This window comes from Aotus nancymaae, unplaced genomic scaffold, assembly GCF_030222135.1.
Source record: "Aotus nancymaae isolate 86718 unplaced genomic scaffold, 86718_ANA_hifiasm-v0.15.2.pri h1tg000067l, whole genome shotgun sequence".
Classification (NCBI taxonomy): Eukaryota; Metazoa; Chordata; class Mammalia; order Primates; family Aotidae; genus Aotus; species Aotus nancymaae.
Window position 1 is genome coordinate 21,552,346 of NW_026988482.1, and position 18,723 is coordinate 21,571,068.

General features: G+C 40.0%; 1 long non-coding RNA gene across 2 annotated transcripts in view; it reads right to left on the bottom strand.

Annotated features, from left to right (window-relative positions):
- Positions 1-18,723, bottom strand: part of LOC105707521 (uncharacterized) — a 61,627-nt gene that overhangs the window by 14,730 nt on the left and 28,174 nt on the right. The window contains exons 2-3 of one of the 2 annotated variants that reach the window (XR_010338976.1): positions 16,731-16,852; positions 15,409-15,586 (exon numbers count right to left, since the gene is read on the bottom strand). This is a non-coding gene — a long non-coding RNA (uncharacterized LOC105707521). The remainder of the gene's footprint in view (positions 1-15,408; positions 15,587-16,730; positions 16,853-18,723) is intronic. The other variant, XR_002479477.2, reaches the window with a different exon arrangement.

The window sequence follows — 18,723 nt, forward strand, 5'->3', positions numbered from 1 at the left end:
ATATTATTAAATTTGAGGAGAAAAGTAAAAACAAGAAAACAAAAAAGAAGCATAAAAAAGATATGTGCTATATATAACATTATTTTACCAAATTTAATTTTTTTTCTTTTGAGACAGGGTCTCTCTTTTTTTTTCACTGTAACAAATAAGTGTCAAGCTGTTTTTTTTTTTTTTTTTTGAGAAAAAAAAGAGAAAGAAAAAAAAATGAAGAAGAGGAAGAAAAAGGAAGAGAAAGAGGGAGAGAGAACGGGAGTATTGCTTTATTGCCCAGGCTAGAATGCAGTCTAAAAATGGGAATTGAAAACCTCTTTTATGCCAATAATTGTGCTTAACACTGGAGACAGGAAGGAATAAGGGAAGAAAATAACCAACAAGCAGCCAACCATTATTTCATTTAAACCTATAAAATGCTATGCAATTATTGAGGAGTGACTTACTTCCAATTATGTAGTCACTTTTGAAATAGGTGTGATATGGTACTGATAAGAATGTATGTTTTGTGTATTTGAAGTGGAGCGTTCTATAAATGTTTATTAAGTTTACTTGTTCCGGGTCTGAGTTCAAGTCCTGGATATCCTTGTTAATTTTCTATCTCGTTGATCAGTCTAGTATTGACAATGTGATGTTACAGTCTCCCACTATTATTGTGTGGGAGGCTAAGTCTCTTTATAAGCCCTTAAGAACTTGTCTTGTGTATCTGGATGCTCCTGTATTGGGTATGTGTATATATAGGATTGTTAGCTCTTCTTGTTGCATTGATCCTTTTACTATTATGTAATGTCCTTCTTTGCCTCTTTTGATCTTTGTTGCTTTAAAGTCTATTTTATCAGAGGTGAGAATTGCAACTCCTGCTTTTTATTTATTTATTTATTTTTGCTCTCCGTTTGGTTGGTAAATCTTCCTCCGTCCCTTTGTTTTGAGTCTTTGTGCATTGTTGCATGTGAGATGGGTCTGGATACAGCATACCGATGGGTTTTGGCTTTTTATCCAGTTAATAATATATATGAGTTTAATACTGCCATTTGATGCTAGCTGGATATATTTTTGGAAAGGCTGATACTGGTTGCTCCTTTATATGTATAGTGCTTCTTTCAGAAGCTCCTGCAAAGCAGGCCTGGTGATGGTGAAATCCTAAGTACTTGCTTGTTTGCAAAAGATTTTATTTTTCCTTCACTTGTGAAGCTCAGTTTGGCTGGATGTGAAATTCTGGGTTGAAAGTTCTTTTCTTTAAGGATGTTGAATACTGGCCCCCACTCTTTTCTGGCTTGTAGGGTTTCTGCTGAGAGATCTGCTGTAAGTCTGATAGGCTTCCCTTTGTGGGTAACCTGACCTTTCTCTCTGGCTGCTCTTAGTATTTTCTCCTTCATTTCAACCCTAATGAATCTCACGATTATGTGCTTTGGGGATGGTCTTCTTGAGGAATATCTTTGTAGTGTTCTCTGTATTACCTGGAGTTGAATATTGTCCTGTCTTACTAGGTTGGGAAAGTTTTCCTGAATAATATCCTGAAGAGTATTTTCCAACTTGGATTTATTCTCTTCGTCACATTCAGGTACACCTATCAAATGTAGATTAGGTCTTTTCACATAGTCCCATATTTCTTGGAGACTTTGCTCATTCTTTTTTATCCTTTTTTCTCTAATCTTGACTTCTCGCTTTATTTCATTAAGTTGGTCTTCGACCTCTGATATCCTTTCTTCTGCTTGATCAATTCGACTGTTAAAACTTGTGCATACTTCGCGAAGTTCTCGTGTTGTTTTTCAGCTCCATTAATTCACCTATATTCCACTCCAAATTGTCTATTCTTGTTAGCATTTCGTCAAACCTTTTTTCAAAGTTCTTAGTTTCTTTGCATTGGGTTAGAACAAGTTCTTTTAATTCCCAGAAGTTTCTTATCATCCACCTTCTGAAGCCTAATTCTGTTAATGGAACGCACTCGTTCTCCATCAGGGCTTGTTCCGTTGCTGATGAGGAACTGTGATCCCCTGTAGAGGGAGAGGCATTCTGATTTTGGGTATTCTCAGCCTTTTTACGCTGGTTTCTTCCCAACATTGTAAATTTATCCACCTGTCGTCTTTGTGATTTCCGACTTTCAAATTAGGTCTCTGAGTGGACGTCCAACTTGTTGATTCCCAGCACCAAAATCCGAGCAATCCACTGCGTTGGCCAAAACAGTGGTGTTAAGATTGATGGTGCTTTTCTGCCCGGGAATTGGCCAAAAGGGGACCCAGTCCCGCTCACTCTGCACCAAGAACTGCCACACTGAGGTGCCGGCAAAACCGCCACGCCAGCCACAAGAGTCGCGCTGGCGACCTGTGGGGCTCCTCCGCTGGGAATCTCCTGGTCTGTGAGCAACAAAAATTCGTCTGAAAGTGTGGCGTCTTCTGGTTCTCTGCACTTTCACTGGGAGCTACAATCCTGAGCTGCTAGTGATCAGCCATCTTGGATCTCTCTCAACAGGGTCTCTCTCTCTTACCCAGGCTGGAGTACAGTGGCATAATCTCAGCTCACTGGAGTCTTGATCTCCATGGGCTCAAGCAATCATTCCACTAAAAATCCTGGCTAATTTTTTTAACTTTCTGTAGAGATAAGTTTTCACTGTATTGCCCAGGCTGGTCTCGAACTCCTGGGCTCAAGTGATCCTCCTGCCTTGGCCTCCCAAAGTGCTGGGATTATAGGCATGAACCACTGCACCTGGCCTATATTTTAAATAATATATATTATAAAAGTATAATGAAAAGGATATGGTTGAATCAGTATAGCACCTTAAGTTTCTTTCTAAAGGTCTGAGATTCAAGGCAGGACAAAAAGCTCTGGAGAGTCTTCCCTCTTTATCTTTAATCCAAAAGGCTCAGATACCTCTATTGCTATGTGCTCTGGCACTGCAGGGAAGTTCCAGTCCACCTGCTCCACACTGGCTAGGCCCAGGGAGTCTTGGTCTGGGCTTGATTGTTGGTCAGTGGATTGCACTTTTCTGAAGAAATACAAAATTGAGACACATCGCAGGCTTTGGGCCAGAGACACCTGAGTTTAGATTGTGATTCTGTATCTTACTGACATTTGACATTGAGTAAGTTGTCTAATTTCTCTGCCTTCCTTTCCTTATGTGTAGAACAATGATCACAATAGAGCTTTGTGGAATGAAGGAATTAATGTATGTCAAGTGCACAGTAGGTACTCAACCAATTCAAACAGCCATGACAGTAACAATAACTATAATAATAAAGATGTGAATGTATCCAGCATTATGTTTGATAGATGACTACTTTGTACACACACATGCATGCCCATACATATACATTTGCATGCACACATACAATCAATGTCAGTCTCCCTCTTCACTCCCCAAAATGGATTTTGGATTTGAAGAGGCAGCATTTGGGCCAATATTATCTCTCTCCAATTAATGCTGACTGTCATGGCATTTTAAGACCAATCCCCGGCCAAGCGTGGTGTGGTTCACACCTGTAATCTCAGCACTTTGGGAGGCCGAGGCAGGCAGATCACTTGAGGCCAGGAGTTCAAGACCAGCCTGGCCAACATCGTAAAACCCCATCTCTACTAAAAATGAAAAAAAAAAAAAAAATTAGCTGGGTGTTACAGACATGTGCCACCACACCCAGCTAATGAAAACTACAAAAAATTAGCTGGGCATACAAAATAATTGGAAGGATAAAAGAGGGCTGAATTTAAAATTTCAGACCTTGACATCACGCTATGATGTGATCTTTGTTATACACTGGCTCAAATCTGACACAGGAAAAAGCAGACTTGGTAAACATAAGTAAGATAAAATAAAACCAGTTATGGCTAAAACTGACCATAGTAAGTTGTTACTAACCGAAAATTGACAAAATAATAAAATTTTCATCAAGCCGGGCGCGGTGGCTCAAGCCTGTAATCCCAGAACTTTGGGAGGCCGAGGCGGGTGGATCACGAGGTCAAGAGATTGAGATCATCCTGGTCAACATGGTGAAACCCCGTCGCTACTAATACAAAAAATTAGCTGGGCATGGTGGCGCGTGCCTGTAATCGCAGCTACTCAGGAGGCTGAGGCAGGAGAATTGCCTGAACCCAGGAGGCGGAGGTTGCGGTGAGCCGAGATCGCGCCATTGCACTCCAGCCTGGGTAACAAGAGCGAAACTCCGTCTCAAAAAAAAAAAAAAAAAAAAAAAAAAAATTTTCATCACAACATCAAATTATAAAAATTTGACCCAATAAAACTAGATTTGATAGCAATAAATGCCACAAAATAAAAGTCACATTGACAAAAGCTATTATTTGTTATATTTAGTATTAAAATTGTCAAATATTTAAATATTTAAAAATGTACAATAATAACCTCCATAAAATAATTTTTAAATATTTGGGTTTGTTTCAAATGATTATTTTTTGAAAATACATTTTAAATGAAAAAAATCACATTAGCAGTAATTTATAGAAAATGTATGAAGGTTTTTATCACCTGTTTGTGTCCTCTCTTATTTTCTTGAGCAGTGGTTTGTAGTTCTCTTTGAAGAGGTCCTTCACATCCTTTGTTAGTTGTATTCCTAGGTATTTTATTCTCTTTGTAGCAATTGTGAATTAGAGTTCATTCACTCATGATTTGGCTTTTAAACTTAATATGGAATCAAAAGAGAGCCCACATAGCCAAGACAATCCTAAGCAAAAAGAACAAAACTGGAGGCATCACACTACCTGACTTCAAACTATACTACAAGGCTACAATAATCAAAACTGCATGGTACTGGTACAAAAACAGAGATATAGAACAATGGAACAGAACAGAGGTCTGGGAAGTAATGCCACACATCTACAACTATCTGATCTTTGACAAACCTGACAAAAGCAAGCAATGGGGAAAAGATTCCCTGTTTAATAAATGGTATTGGGAAAACTGGCTAGCCCTATGCAGAAAGCTAAAACTAGACCCCTTTCTTACACCTTACACTAAAATTAACTCTAGATGGATTAAAGATTTAAACATAAGACGAAACACCATAAAAACCCTAGAAGAAAGCCTAGGCAATACCATTCAGGACATAGGCATAGGCAAGGACCAAAAGCAATGGCAACAAAAGCCAAAATAGATAAATGGGACCTAATTAAACAAGAGTTTCTGCACAGCAAAAGAAACAATCATTAGAGTGAGCTGGCAACCAACAGAATGGGAAAAAAAAAATTTTGCAATCTACCCATCTGACAAAGGGCTAACATCCAGAATTTACAAAGAACTAAAGCAAGATTTACAAGAAACAAACCCATTCAAAAGTGGGCAAAGGATATGAACGACACTTTTCAAAAGAAGACATTTATGAGGCCAAAGAACATATGAAAAAATGCTCAGTATCACTGGTCATTAGAGAAATGCAAATCAAAACCACATTGAGATACCATCTCATGCCAGTTAGAATAGTCATCACTGAAAAATCTGGAGACAACAGATGCTGGAGAGGATGTGGAGAAATAGGAACACTTTTACATTGTTGGTGGGAGTGTAAATTAGTTCAACCATTGTGGAAGACAGTGTGGTGATTCCTCAAATATCTAGAAATAGAAATTCCATTTGAACCAGCAATCCCATTACTCGGTATATATCCAAAGGATTATAAATCATTCTGTTATAAAGACACATGTACATGTATGTTCACTGTGGCACTGTTTACAATACCAAAGACCTGGAACCAACCCAAATGCCCATCAATGACTGGACAAAGAAAATATGGCACATATACACCATGGAATACTATGCAGCTATAAAAAAAACAGTAAGTTCGTGTCCTCTGTAGGAACATGGATCAATCTGGAAGCCATCATTCTCAGCAAACTGACACAAGAACAGAAAACCAAACACCATATGTTCTCACTCATAGGTGGCTGTTGAACAATGAGAACACATGGGCACAGGAAGGGGAACTTCACACACTGGGGTCTGTTGAGGGGTGGGGAGTTAGGGGAGGGACAGCAGCGGGGCAGGGAGGTTGGGGAGGGATAACACGAGGAGAAATGCCTGATGTAGGTGACTGGTGTGGGGGATGGAGACAGCAAACCATCATGGTATGTGTGTACCTATGCAACAATCCTGCAAGATCTGCACATGTACCCCAGAACTTAAAGTACAATTTAAAAATATATATATGTGTGTGTGTATATATATATGAAAATGTATGAAGTGATTAAACAGGCTTAGTGGAGCTTTCTCAAGAAAATATTTTCTCAAATTTATCATTGTTGATATGATTCTGATTAAAATATTTGTATTTCCAAACAGAGTCAAAACATCTGGCTGGTAAAATAGTAGTAATAATGAGATCAAAAGGGTCTCTGGGTAAGAAAATAAAAGTTTCTCTTGGTAAAATCCAGCTATTGTCTAGCTGTTGGACCTGATGTTCAGAAACAGCTCCCTGACTTTTTTGGAGGTCATTGTTTTTCCAGTTGCTTGGGATTTCTTTTTTCTTTTTTTGAGATGGAGTTTTTGCTCTTATGTCTAGGCTGGAGTGCAATGGCATAATCTCTGCTCATCACAACCTCTGCCTCCCGAGTTCAAGCAATTCTTCTGCTTCAGCCTCCTGAGTAGCTGGGATTATAGGCATGTACCACCACAACTGGCTAATTTTTTGTATTTTTAGTAGAAACAGGGTTTCTCCATGTTGGTCAGCCTGGTCTTGAACCCCCAATCTCAGGTGATCCATCCGCCTTGGCCTCCCAAAGTGCTGGGAGGATTACAGGCATGAGCCACTGTGTCCAGCCTCTTTTCTTTCTTTTTTAATGAAAATATAAGTTTCTGTAAATATAAAGATTTATAGGTGATAAGTTTGCCCAGAGTTTAGGGAAAAACTGTGAAAGACTTCAAAATGGACCAAAAGACGAAGTGTGGTGTCTTCAATAGACAGCAAGGTGGTATCTAGCAGCCCCTTCTCAATTATGGGATTTTTTTTTTTTTTGAGACAGAGTCTCGCTCTGTCCCCCAGGCTGGAGTGCAGTGGCACGAAATCAGCTCACTGAAGCCTCCACCTTCCAGGTTCAAGCAATTCTCCTGCCTCAGCTGGCATCCCAAAGTGCTGGGATTACAGGTGTGAGCCACAGCACCTGGCCCAATTATGGGATTCTAAGGTGCTCTGGCATTTCATTGTCTTTTGAGTTATTTTCAGTCCAGTAAATTGTAGATAATGGATAGAAATGCAAATATACTTGTCCCTAGACATGCAAATTCTGTTTACCCACCCAACTCTTTTTGAAAAAAAGACAGTTCTATATCTATTTGTAAATTTGTTTCAGAATTCCCAATCTATATAAGTTTGGTAATTTTATTATTTTTTAATTTTTAAAATTGATATATAATAGTTGTATTTTGTGATACATGTGATATTTTGATACATGTATGCAATGTATAATGATCAAATTGGGATAATCGAGATATCCATTACCTCAAACATTTGTCATGTAAGTGTGGTACTTTAAGTTCTCCTTTGAACTTGTAAAATCTTACTGGGTCCCTCATTAATTAATGAGTTAAATAAAATATTTGTCTGGGTGCTGGTGGCTCATGCTTGTAATCCCAGCACTTTGGGAGGCTGAGGTGAGAGGACTACTTGAGGTCAGAAGTTTGAAACCAGCCTGGCCAATATGGTGAAACTCCGTCTCTACTAAAAATACAAAAATTAGCTGGGCGGGGTGGCAGCCGCCTGTAATCCCAGCTACTCAGGAGGCTGAGGCAGGAGAATCACTTGAACCCAGGAGGCAGAGTTGCAGTGAGCTGAGATCATGCCACTGCACTCCAGCGTGGGCGGCAGAGTGAGACTACGTCTCGAAAAATAAATTAATAATAATAATTAATAAAATGTTTGATACATATTCATTATATATATGACAGTCATGATAATTTGTTTGAAAAGTTATCCTTTAATAAAAAATATATGGGCGTTTTTCACTGTTGGAGACATCAATTGGTTCATGTTTTTTGGAGAACAATTAGGTAGTGTATCCCCAGAGGCTTAAAAATGTATATATTGGTACATATTTTATGCATTAGTACACACTTTTTGGATAAAATTTGACAATACCTTTAAGAATTTTAATTGTCTATACTAGTGGTGTTTCATAAACAAATTTTATTCCATTGTAAATTTTTAATGTTTTACATTATTTTATAAATGCAAATTTTAATTTTATTTCTATTAAAATTTAGAACCCAGGCCAGGCAAGGTGGCTCATGCCTGTAATCCCAGCACTTTGGGAGGCCAAGGTGGGCAGATCACTTGAGGTCAGGAGTTCAAGATTGGCATGGCCAACATGGTAAAACCCTGTCTCTACCAAAAATATAAAAAATTAGCCAGGTGTGGTGGCGTGCACCTGTAATCCCAGCTACTCAGGAGGCTGAGGAAAGAGAATCACTTGAACCCAAGAGGCAGAGGTTGCAGTGAGCCAAGATCATGCCACTGAACTCCAGCCTGGGTGACAGAGCAAGACTCCATCTCAAAAAAAGAGAGAACCCAGTGGTGGCTTGTGTCTGTAATCCCAGCACTGGGAAGCAGAGGCAGAAGGATTGTTTGAGGCCAGGAGTTCAAGGCTAGCCTGAACAACATAAGGAGACCTAGTGTCTCCACATAATTTTAAAAATAAAAAATTAGCTGGATGCGGTGACCCACACCTGTGATCCTAGCCACTCAAGAGGCTGAGGTAGGAGGATAGCTTGAGCCCAGGAATTCGAGCCCAGCCTGAGCAATATAGAGAGATCCCATTTCTACAAAGTAAAAAAAGAGTATTAACTCTCCAAAAGATCCCCCGAAAAAACATGTTTGTCAAGTAAAGCTAATTTTATTAAACTTAAGGAGAACACCAACTTGAGAAAGCTGTAATTGTTTCTCAGAAGGGGAGAGTAGGGAGGATATTTTTAGGATTTTAGGGCCTTAACTTGGATATTTTCAGGAGGGTCTTGCAAAGCAGGAAACTGAGATTAGGCAGAGTTTATGATATAATTTTGGATTGATGAGCACAATGAGGCAAAAGTCTTTAAGCAAGTCTTGGTGACTTAGCTTCTAGATTTTTGTTTTTTTTGAGACAGGGTCTCACTCTCACCCAGGCTGGAGTGCAGTGGTGTAAGCCTCAACATCTGGGCTCAAGTGATCCTCCCACCTCAGCATCCTGAGTAGCTGGGACTGCAGGTGCGTGCCACCATGCACTAATTTTTGTATTTTTTGTAGAGATGGGGTTTCACCATGTTGCTCAGGCTGGTCTTAAGCTATCTGCCTGCCTCAGCCTCCCGAAGTGTTGGGACTACAGACATGAGCCACCACACCCAGCCAGCTTCTAGTTTTTATAAATATGTTCATTTTCCTAGTTCACAATCTTATCTTCCAGGAATGAGTCTTTCTTTCTTTTCTTTTTTTCTTTTTTTTTTTTGAGATGGAGTCTCACTTTGTTGCCCAGGCTGGAGTGCAGTAGCACCATGTTGGCTCACTGCAACCTCTGTCTTTTGGGTTCAAGCAATTCTCCTGCCTCAGCCTCCCAAGTAGCTGGGATTACAGGTGCCCACCACTAATTTTTATATTTTTAGTAGAGACAGGGTTTCACCATGTTAGTCAGGCTGGTCTCGAACTCTTGACCTCAGGTGATCCACCCACCTAGGCTAGGGTTACAGGTGTGAGCCACCTCGCCTGGCCTGGATTGAGTATTTCTTAAAGCAAATAAGTTATTTTTGCTTGTTCTCATTATTACTTAATGCAAGGTCAGGAAAGTATTCCTGGTCCTAGTATTTTCTAACACAGGGACAGGAAATTAATGTTGGTTTCAGTTCTCTTTGTCAGGATTCTGCAAGCTATTTTTGTTGTAAGAGGAGATTGGTTGTTAGTACATCCTTCTATGGTGGCATGATTACTGAAAAATACAGTGATAAGGCTTGTCGTTGCAGTTAACACCTAATGGTGCCATTTCATCTGGCTTGAGCAACTTAAGTGTATGACAAGGCAATTCCCAAGTCTCTGGCACGTTACATAATGTCTTTGGCTGAAAATAAATTATGAAAGCAGCTCACTCTCTGATTTGACTAGTAATTTTGTCATACCCTGTGGTGCTAAAGGAATTGTCTAAACAAACACCTGAAGGGTATAAATAAAACATTGTATGTTTATTATTCCCAAACCCTCATGGTCTTCACTGTGTGTGCCATTGTCAAGGATGCTCAGCAAGCATTTTGTTGTTGTTGTTTTACTGATTTTCCATCCTATAAATATTTCCTTAACCAGATTTACTCAATTATTAGCTATGTGAGACCCAGAACTCTCCTGATGACTATATGAGTTTTTCATTGCTGATGTAACAAGTTACTATGAACTTAGTAGCTTAAAACAACATAAATTTATTATCTTAGGGTCAGAAGTCTGACATAGGGCTAAAATCAAGGTGACAACAAGGGAGAATCCATTTCCTGGCCTTTTCCAGCTTTTACAGGCTGCCCACATCCCTTGGCTCATAGGCCATTTCTCCCATCCTCAAAGCCATCCCTCTGATCATTCTTCCATAGTCATGTCTCACTCTGACTCTCTTCTTCAGCCGCCTCCTTCCATCCTCGTGATGACACTGGCCCTATCTGGATAATCCAGGATAAGCTCTCTGTTTTAAAATCTGTTGGTTAGTAATGTTGCTTCTATCTGCAACTTTAATTTGCTTTTGCCCTGTAATCTAACATATTTACAGATTCCAGGTGTTAGGACATGGACATCTTTTGGGATGAGTGGGAAAGGGTACACTATTCTGCCTATCAAAGTCACCAAGTGACTAGATGGACTTGCTGATGTCCTGGGCTACCACGTGGGCACTGATGACAAAGTCAGGAAAACCAGAAGTGATTATGAGGTAGCTATTTTGCCATTTGGCTGAAGTCAAACTCAAATAATAGATTTGGTAGACTGCCAAGGCTGAGACTGAATATCATTACATCCCTAGTACCCTATGACCCGGCAATCCACCTCAAGAAATTTATCCTGCAGAATAAATTACTCATACAACCTTGCAAAGTTATACTATAAGAATATTTACTGCCACATGATTTATAAGAGAGAAAATTTGGAGACCAATATCTATCCATAAAGGAATGGTTCACAAAATATGCTACACCTGTTAGGCTGGGCACGGTGGTGACTCACCCTTGTAATCCTAGCATTTTGGGAGGCCAAGACGGGAGGATCACTTGAAGTCAGGCGTTCGAGACCAGCCTGACCACCATGGTGAAACCCCGTCTCTACCAAAAATCAAAAAATTAGCCAAGTGTGGTGGTGGGTACCTGAAATCCTAGCTACTCAGGAGGCTGAAGCAGGAAAATCGACTGAACCCTGGAGGTGGAGGTTGCAGTGAGCTGAGATTGTGCCACTGCACTCTAGCCTGGGCGACAGAGTGAGACTCCATCTCTAAATAAATAAATAAACAAAATGAGGTAAATTTATAATCTATAGGCAAGGAAGATGTCCATGCTTTATGGTAGTTTTTATAAAAAAGCAAGCTATGGAACAATATGCATAGTATGACACCATTTTACATTTTATTAATTTGTGTGTCATACATATATGTGTGAGTGCACAAAGAAAAAGGGCTGGAAGGATATTGCTGTGGTCGGAATGTTTGTGTGCCCCCACAAATTCATATGGTGAAAAATAATCCCCACTGAGATGGTATTAAGAAGTAGGGCCAACCAGGTGCAGTGGCTCACACCTATAATCCTAGCACTTTGGGAGGCTGAGGTGGGCAGATCACCTGAGGTTGGGAGTTCAAGACCAGCCTGACCAACATGGAGAAATCCTGTCTCTACTAAAAATACAAAATTAGCTGGCTGTGGTGGTGCGCACCTGCAATCCCAGCTACTAGGGAGGCTGAGGCAGGAGAATTGCTTGAACCCAGAGGCAGAGGTTGCAGTGAGCCAATATTGGGCCACTGAATCCAGCCTGGGCAACAAGAGCAAAACTCCATCTTAAAAAAAAAAAGAAGTAGGGCCTTTGAGGGATGATTAGGTCATGAGGGCTCCACTCTAATGAATGAAATCAATGCCCTTATAAAAGAGGCCTGAGGGAGCTTGTTTACGCTTTCTACCATGTGAGAACACAATGAGAAGGAGCCATCCATGATAAAGACAGCCCTCACCAGACACTATTCTGCCAGGGCCTTTATCTTGAAGTTCCCTAACTCTGTAAGAAGTAAATTTCTGTTGTTTATAAGCCACCTAGTCTAAGGCTTTTTGTTTGCTTGTTTGTTTTTCAAGACAGGGTCTTGCTCTGTCACCCAGGCTGGAATGCAGTGGTGCAATCACAGCTCACTGCAGCCTTGACCTCCTGGGCTCAAGCATCCTCCTACCTCAGTCTCCCTAGTAGCTGGGACTACAGGTGGGCACCACCACGCCTAGCTAATTTTTTAAAAATTGTAATCTTTTATTTTTCCACAATAAAAGCCACATTCAAACACCTGGCTAATTTTTGTATACTTTGCGGATATGGGGTTTCAACACATTGCCCAGTCTGGCCTCAAACTCCTAGGCTCAAGAGATCTGCCCACCTCAGTCTCCCAAAGTGCTGGGATTACAGGCATGAGCCACCACACCTGGCCGAGAAATTCTAATTCTAGGAATTGACTAAGGAAAACATCATGATGATGCACGGAGATTTATCTGCAATGATATGCAGCATTATTTTATGAGTGAACAATTGTTAGTGCCCAAAATATTGAGGGTGCAACCCAAAATGAGCATTTATACTGTGGAAGAGTATGAATTAAAATAAGTTACTGAAAAGAAGATAGATATATTATTAAGTGAAATATATAATAAAACATGTATATTGCATTCCATTTCACTCAACATATGCACATACAAATAAAAAATATCACCCTGAAAATTATCAGTAGCTATCTCTGGAGAATGGGATGATGTGTGTGTGTGAGTGTATGTGTGTGTTTTTTTTTTTTTGGAAGAAGGAAAGAATTCAGAGGCTCTAGTCATACTCTCTTCTAGGGTTGAACTTCAGAGGATGGTGTATGCAATAAAGGTCCAAAGATTTGGGGTGGTATGAGAAGTGCCAGAGTGGGCAGCTCGATCTAGATTCCCTGGAACTGCCATTAGAGAGCCTGTGCAGCACTCAGTAACAACCAACCAACATGCCCCCTCCCAAATTGTTGCCACTGCCAATGTGGTGCTCTAGCCAATATGGTGTTCCTCCAACATGGTGCCACCACAAATACGGTGCTGTATCCAACAGGGGGTTCCCACCACAGTGGTACTCTATCCAGCATGGTACTCTGTCCAGCATGGCCCTACACTCAACATGATGTCAGGACCAACATGACCTGAGCCATAGAGTGCCTGTACCTGAGGATGGCTATCAAGCAGCAGAGTTGTAGGTCAGCCTCATTGGCTAGCATATCCCAGTGAGGTGCCCGAACAGGGGTAGACCCCAAGTGGGACGAACAGATTAACAGGTAAGAACCATTCACCCTTCCTGTTCAAGTTTCCTTACTCAGGCTCAAAAACAGAGTTTTACACATATTAGATTTGTGGTTGCTGAATTTATACTCACTGTATTTCCCATCGCACCGCACCAGCATTAGTTGGTTTTTCCACTATGAGAGGGAATATCAAAACATTCAAGCTTATCAACAGCATCAGGTCCTTGGACCTGCATTCTGCAGATTCATTCACTTCACTGCCCCAAAAGCCTGTTACTTTGTTTTTTTTTTTTTTTTTTTTTTAGACAGAGTCTTGCTCTGTCACCCAAAACTGGAGTGCAGTGGCATAATCTTGGCTTACTGCAACCTTCACCTCTCAGGTTCAAGTGGTTCTCCTGTCTCAGTCTCCTGAACAGCTGGAATTACAGGTGCATACCACCACACCCAGCTACTTTTTGTATTTTTAGTAGAGACAGGGTTTCGCCATGTTGGCTAGGCTGGTCTTGAACTCCTGACCTCAAGTGATCCACCCACCTCGGCCTCCCAAAGTGCCGGGATTACAGGTATGAGCCACTGCCCCTGGCCACTTTGGCCTTTCTTGAAGTTACCCCTCCTAGAGAGATGTTTTAGGGTTTTTTCCTTCAGAATTACTCTTCAGGAATAATTATGACTCTGTTCCTCCTAAATTTATGGGTGTCTTTGGCAGCATTTTGCCAAATAGGTTTTTCTATAACTAACCTTGGCTTTTAAATTTTAAGTTCTTGCTAGTGCAGAGAAGGCAAAGAAAGGAAAGAAAAATAAAATAAAATAAATTTTAAGTTCTTTGCCCTTTGAAAGGCCTCTTATTTACTAATTAATTTGCATTGAGTGCTTTAGTTTACTCATTGACAGTGATCACTGCTCTTGACACAGACTGCATACTCTTATTGTACAATCCATATTTTAACCACACTGAAAAAAATTTAAGAAAAACATAATCCTCCTATCTCCCACCTAACACATTAAATTTTTCCAGTTTACGGTGAAACCAAAACAGACTCTGACTTGTTGAAATCAATGTTCTAGCTTTTATACCTAAAATGCTACAATACACATCTCCATATGGTTTGTCTTCAACACTGCCAAGTTCTGTTGATTGCCTGGTATTTCATTACATTGATAAATAAGTATCTTTTTTTTACAAAATGAAAAAGAATTAAATAGAGACAGGGTCTTGCTATATTGACCAGGCTAGTTTCAAACTCCTAGGCTCAAGCAATCCTCCTGCCTCGGCCTCCAAAAGTGCTGGGATTACAGGTGTGAGCCACTGCACCCAGACAATTAGTATCTTTTGAGCCATTTCCCAAGTATAAGAGTTTAGGCAGTTTGAGACTTTAAAAAGTGCTCTGCAATGGCCTCAATACAGGAACTTAAACAAGGCCACATAGTGACTACAGATCTTTAAACAAAAAAGAGCTCCAAAGAGAAAATCAAATTTTGATTTTACACTATTCAAAAAACTGAAAACTATTAAAGAAACTATTAAAACTAAAAAATCATGAAACTATTAAAAAAATGAAAAGGTCTCTCTTGTCAACTTCAATGTCAAATAACATTTAACAGTAATGAAAATTAGTGTATGTGCAAACTCAGCATAAATAATAAAAGCAGCTGTGTATGGTTTATTCATGAAAACCATACATATATATAATATGAAAAGGTACTACTATTAGTATTCCTTAAAAGGCCATAGGCCCTCCCTTTGCTTTTCCTTTTTCAGTCAGGGACTCGCACTGTGTCCAGGCTGGAGTGCAATGGCTCGATCGTAGCTCATTGCAGGCTGAAACCTGTAGGCTCAAATAATCCTCCTACCTTGGCCTCTCACACACAGTGCTGGAATTGATTAGTGGCATGAGCCACTGCACCTGGCTCCCTTTTTTGACAGTACAAGGAATTTTTTCTGATTCGTTAATTTGGTATAGTAAAGAGGCAATATTACTTTACCATCTCTGCTGTGACCCAGATAAGTGGTCTTCAAGCCAGGGTCTGGAATTCTCCTGGGGGCATGAAGAGGCTTTCTGAGGGCATCAGTAGAAGTCTCCAGGTCTTCATCATCTATAAATTCTCTTTTCTAACACTGGTCTTCTGAATCTGGATCTGGGTCACCAATAGCCCATCGGTCCTATATGAGAAAAAAGTATACACCTCACCCCTCTCCACTCTTGGGAAGGGCTTCCCATCTCTCCCTGTCTTAGGCTCATTTCTGTTAAGAGTGAAACTAAGTTTAAACCTGGGCACTCTGCCCCCAAGACCTGAATTCAGATAAATAAGAGTGGGGTGGTGCTGGGCGCTGTGGCTCGCGTCTATAATCCCAGCACTTTGGGAGGCCGAGGCAGGCAGATTACCTGAGGTTGGGAGTTCAAGACCAGCCTGACCAACATGGAGAAACCTTGTCTCTACTAAAAATACAAAATTAGCCAGGCATGGTGGCACATGTCTGTAATCCCAGCTACTAAGGAGGCTGAGGCAGGAGAATTGCTTGAACCCAGGAGGCAGAGGTTGCGGTGAGCTGAGATCACACCGCTGCACTCCAGCCTAGGTAACAAGAGTGATACTCTATCTCAAAAAAAAAAAAAAAAAAAAAAAAAAAGTAGGGTGGTGGGGGAAATGACAATTTTTGTTCAACAATTTTCCTCTTCCATCCCTTGACGTGCCCTAGAATGCTTGCCTCTTAATAGAGAATCACTTGAGAGCAAGCAGAGAACGTATGGGTAAGAAATTCTGTTCTAGATGCTAAGAATGTCTCTCTACATATGTTTAACACAAGCCAAGTCTTTAAATGTGCATTCCTGGAACGAAAAGGAGTATAGTTATTGGGAGTGATTCTTTTAAATATACTTGAAATGTTTTAACAGGTCTACTAAATCTTTCCAGGTACATTGGTAAACTTTTATGTAATTTCTTTTAGTTTGTTTTTCATGATTCAATAAGGTAGTTAAAATCATTCTAAACAAATCATGTCATAAAATATTTATTATTACAGTAAATCCTTATTTATTTTAAAAATTGTTAAATATTTTCTATCTTCTATTGGTTAGTTTTTAGCAGTAAATACCTTTCCCTTCTATTAAATAAATAGGAAAATATTACCTAATGAAAATAATGGGGTTAGGCCCGGTGCGGTGGCCTATGCCTGTAATCCCAGCACTTTGGGAGGCTGAGGCAGGCAGATCACAAGGTCAGGAGTTCAAGACCAGCCTGGCCTAGATGGTGAAGTCCCGTCTCTACCAAAAATACAAAAATGAGCCGGGCATGGTGGCACATACCTGTAATCTCAGCTACTTGGGAGACTGAGACAGGAGAAATCACTTGAACTCGGGAGGCAGAGGTTGCAGAGAGCCGAGATCACACCACTGCACTCTAGCCTGGGCAAGAAGAGCTTGAAACTCTGTCTCAAAGAAAAAAAAAAAAAAGAAAGAAAGAAAGAAAATAAAATAATGGAGTTGTTTATAGTTTTTCTACTTGATTTTTATTTAATTTTTTGCAAAAACCAAACACCAGAATTTGGTGGGGTTTTTGTTGTTGTTTGCTTGTTTTTGAGACAAGGCCTCTGTCGCCAGGCCAGAGTGCAGTGGTGTGATCATGGATCACTGCAACCTTGACCTCCCCAGGCTCAGGTGATCCTACCACTTTAGCCTGTCACATAGCTGGAACTACAAGCCTGTGTCAGCTAATTTTTTTTTTTTTTTTTTTTAGAGACGGGAGGGGTTTGCCATGTTGCCCAGGCTGGTCTCCAACTCCTGAGCTCAAGATCTGCCTTGGCCTCCCAAAATGCTGGGATTATAGGCATGAGCCATTGCACCTGGCCACACCAGAATTTGAATCACATACACATATACACATGCACAATTTTCCAAGGGAAATCATGCTTTTATCATATACTCCTTGCTTCAAAAATAATGTATGATTTGGACGGGCCCATCTCAGAAAACAAACAAAAAATTTAGTTAGAAACAGTACATTGATGTATTACATTGTTTTTAATAAAATAATAATAAAACTGATAACTTAATTAGACCTATATAATTTATTTTTTAATTTTTTTTTTTATTTTAAAGACGGGGTTTCACCATGTTGGTCAGGCTGGTCTTGAACTCCCGACCTCAGGTGATCCGCTCACCTTCGCCTCCAAAGTGCTTGCATTACAGGCATAAGCCTAGACCTATATAATTTTAATCCTGGTGATAGATTTTAGTAATCTGATTTATAAGATTTATTTATTTCCTATTGGTTACAATCACATTCCTTGAAATAAATACTAACACATTTATTTGAGGTAAAAAATAAGCACTTTTTTTCTAACAGAAAGTAATTCTGATTTGGCTGAATGACAGAGAAGATGAGCATTACCAACTGGATTGTAGGGCTGACATTTTCAACTCTTAAATGAGGTAACGTTGCAGTTCCAAAGTCATGAATTGTTTTCTATGTAAGTAAAACTTTATGATTAGAAACAAATCAGAAAACTTTATATTAATAATTTAGAAATAAATTAGTTTTTTTTTTTTTAGTGTTGGTAGGTTACATGCTAATCAGTACTTCAAAAGTCTGAGGAACTTGGCTAGGGCGCAGTGGCTCACACCTGTAATCCCAGCACTTTTGGAGGCCGAGGCGGGTGGATCATCTGAGGTCAAGAGTTAGAGATCAGCCTGGCCAACATGGTGAAACCCTGTCTCTACTATAAATACAAAAATTAGCCAGGCATGGTGGCGCATGCCTGTAATCCCAGCTACTAGGGGGGTTGAGGCAAGAGGATCTCTTGAACCTGGGAGGTGAAGGTTGCAGTGAACCAAGATGATTCCACTGCACTCCAGCCTGGCAACAGAGCAAGACTCTGTCTCAAGAAAAAAAAGGTCTGAGGAACTTCTGATAAGAGTTGAGGGGTTCACAATATGATTTTTTTTTAATTTTTGTGGATACATAGTAGGTATATATATTTATGGGTTATATGAGATATTTTGATATAGGCATGCAATGCCTATTTACATCAGGGTAAATGAGATATCTATCCCCTCAAGCATTTATCCTTTGTGTTACGAACAATCTAATTATGCTCTTTTTATTATTTGAAAATATACAATTATTATTGACTGGCCAGGTGCAGTGGCTCATGCCTGTAATCCCAGCACTTAGGGAAGCCAAGTCTCACTTCAGGTTAGGAGTTCAAGACCAGTTTGACCAACAAGGTGAAACCCCATCTCTACCAAAAATACAAAAAATTAGCCAGGTGTTGTGGTGAGCACCTGTAATCCCAGCTAC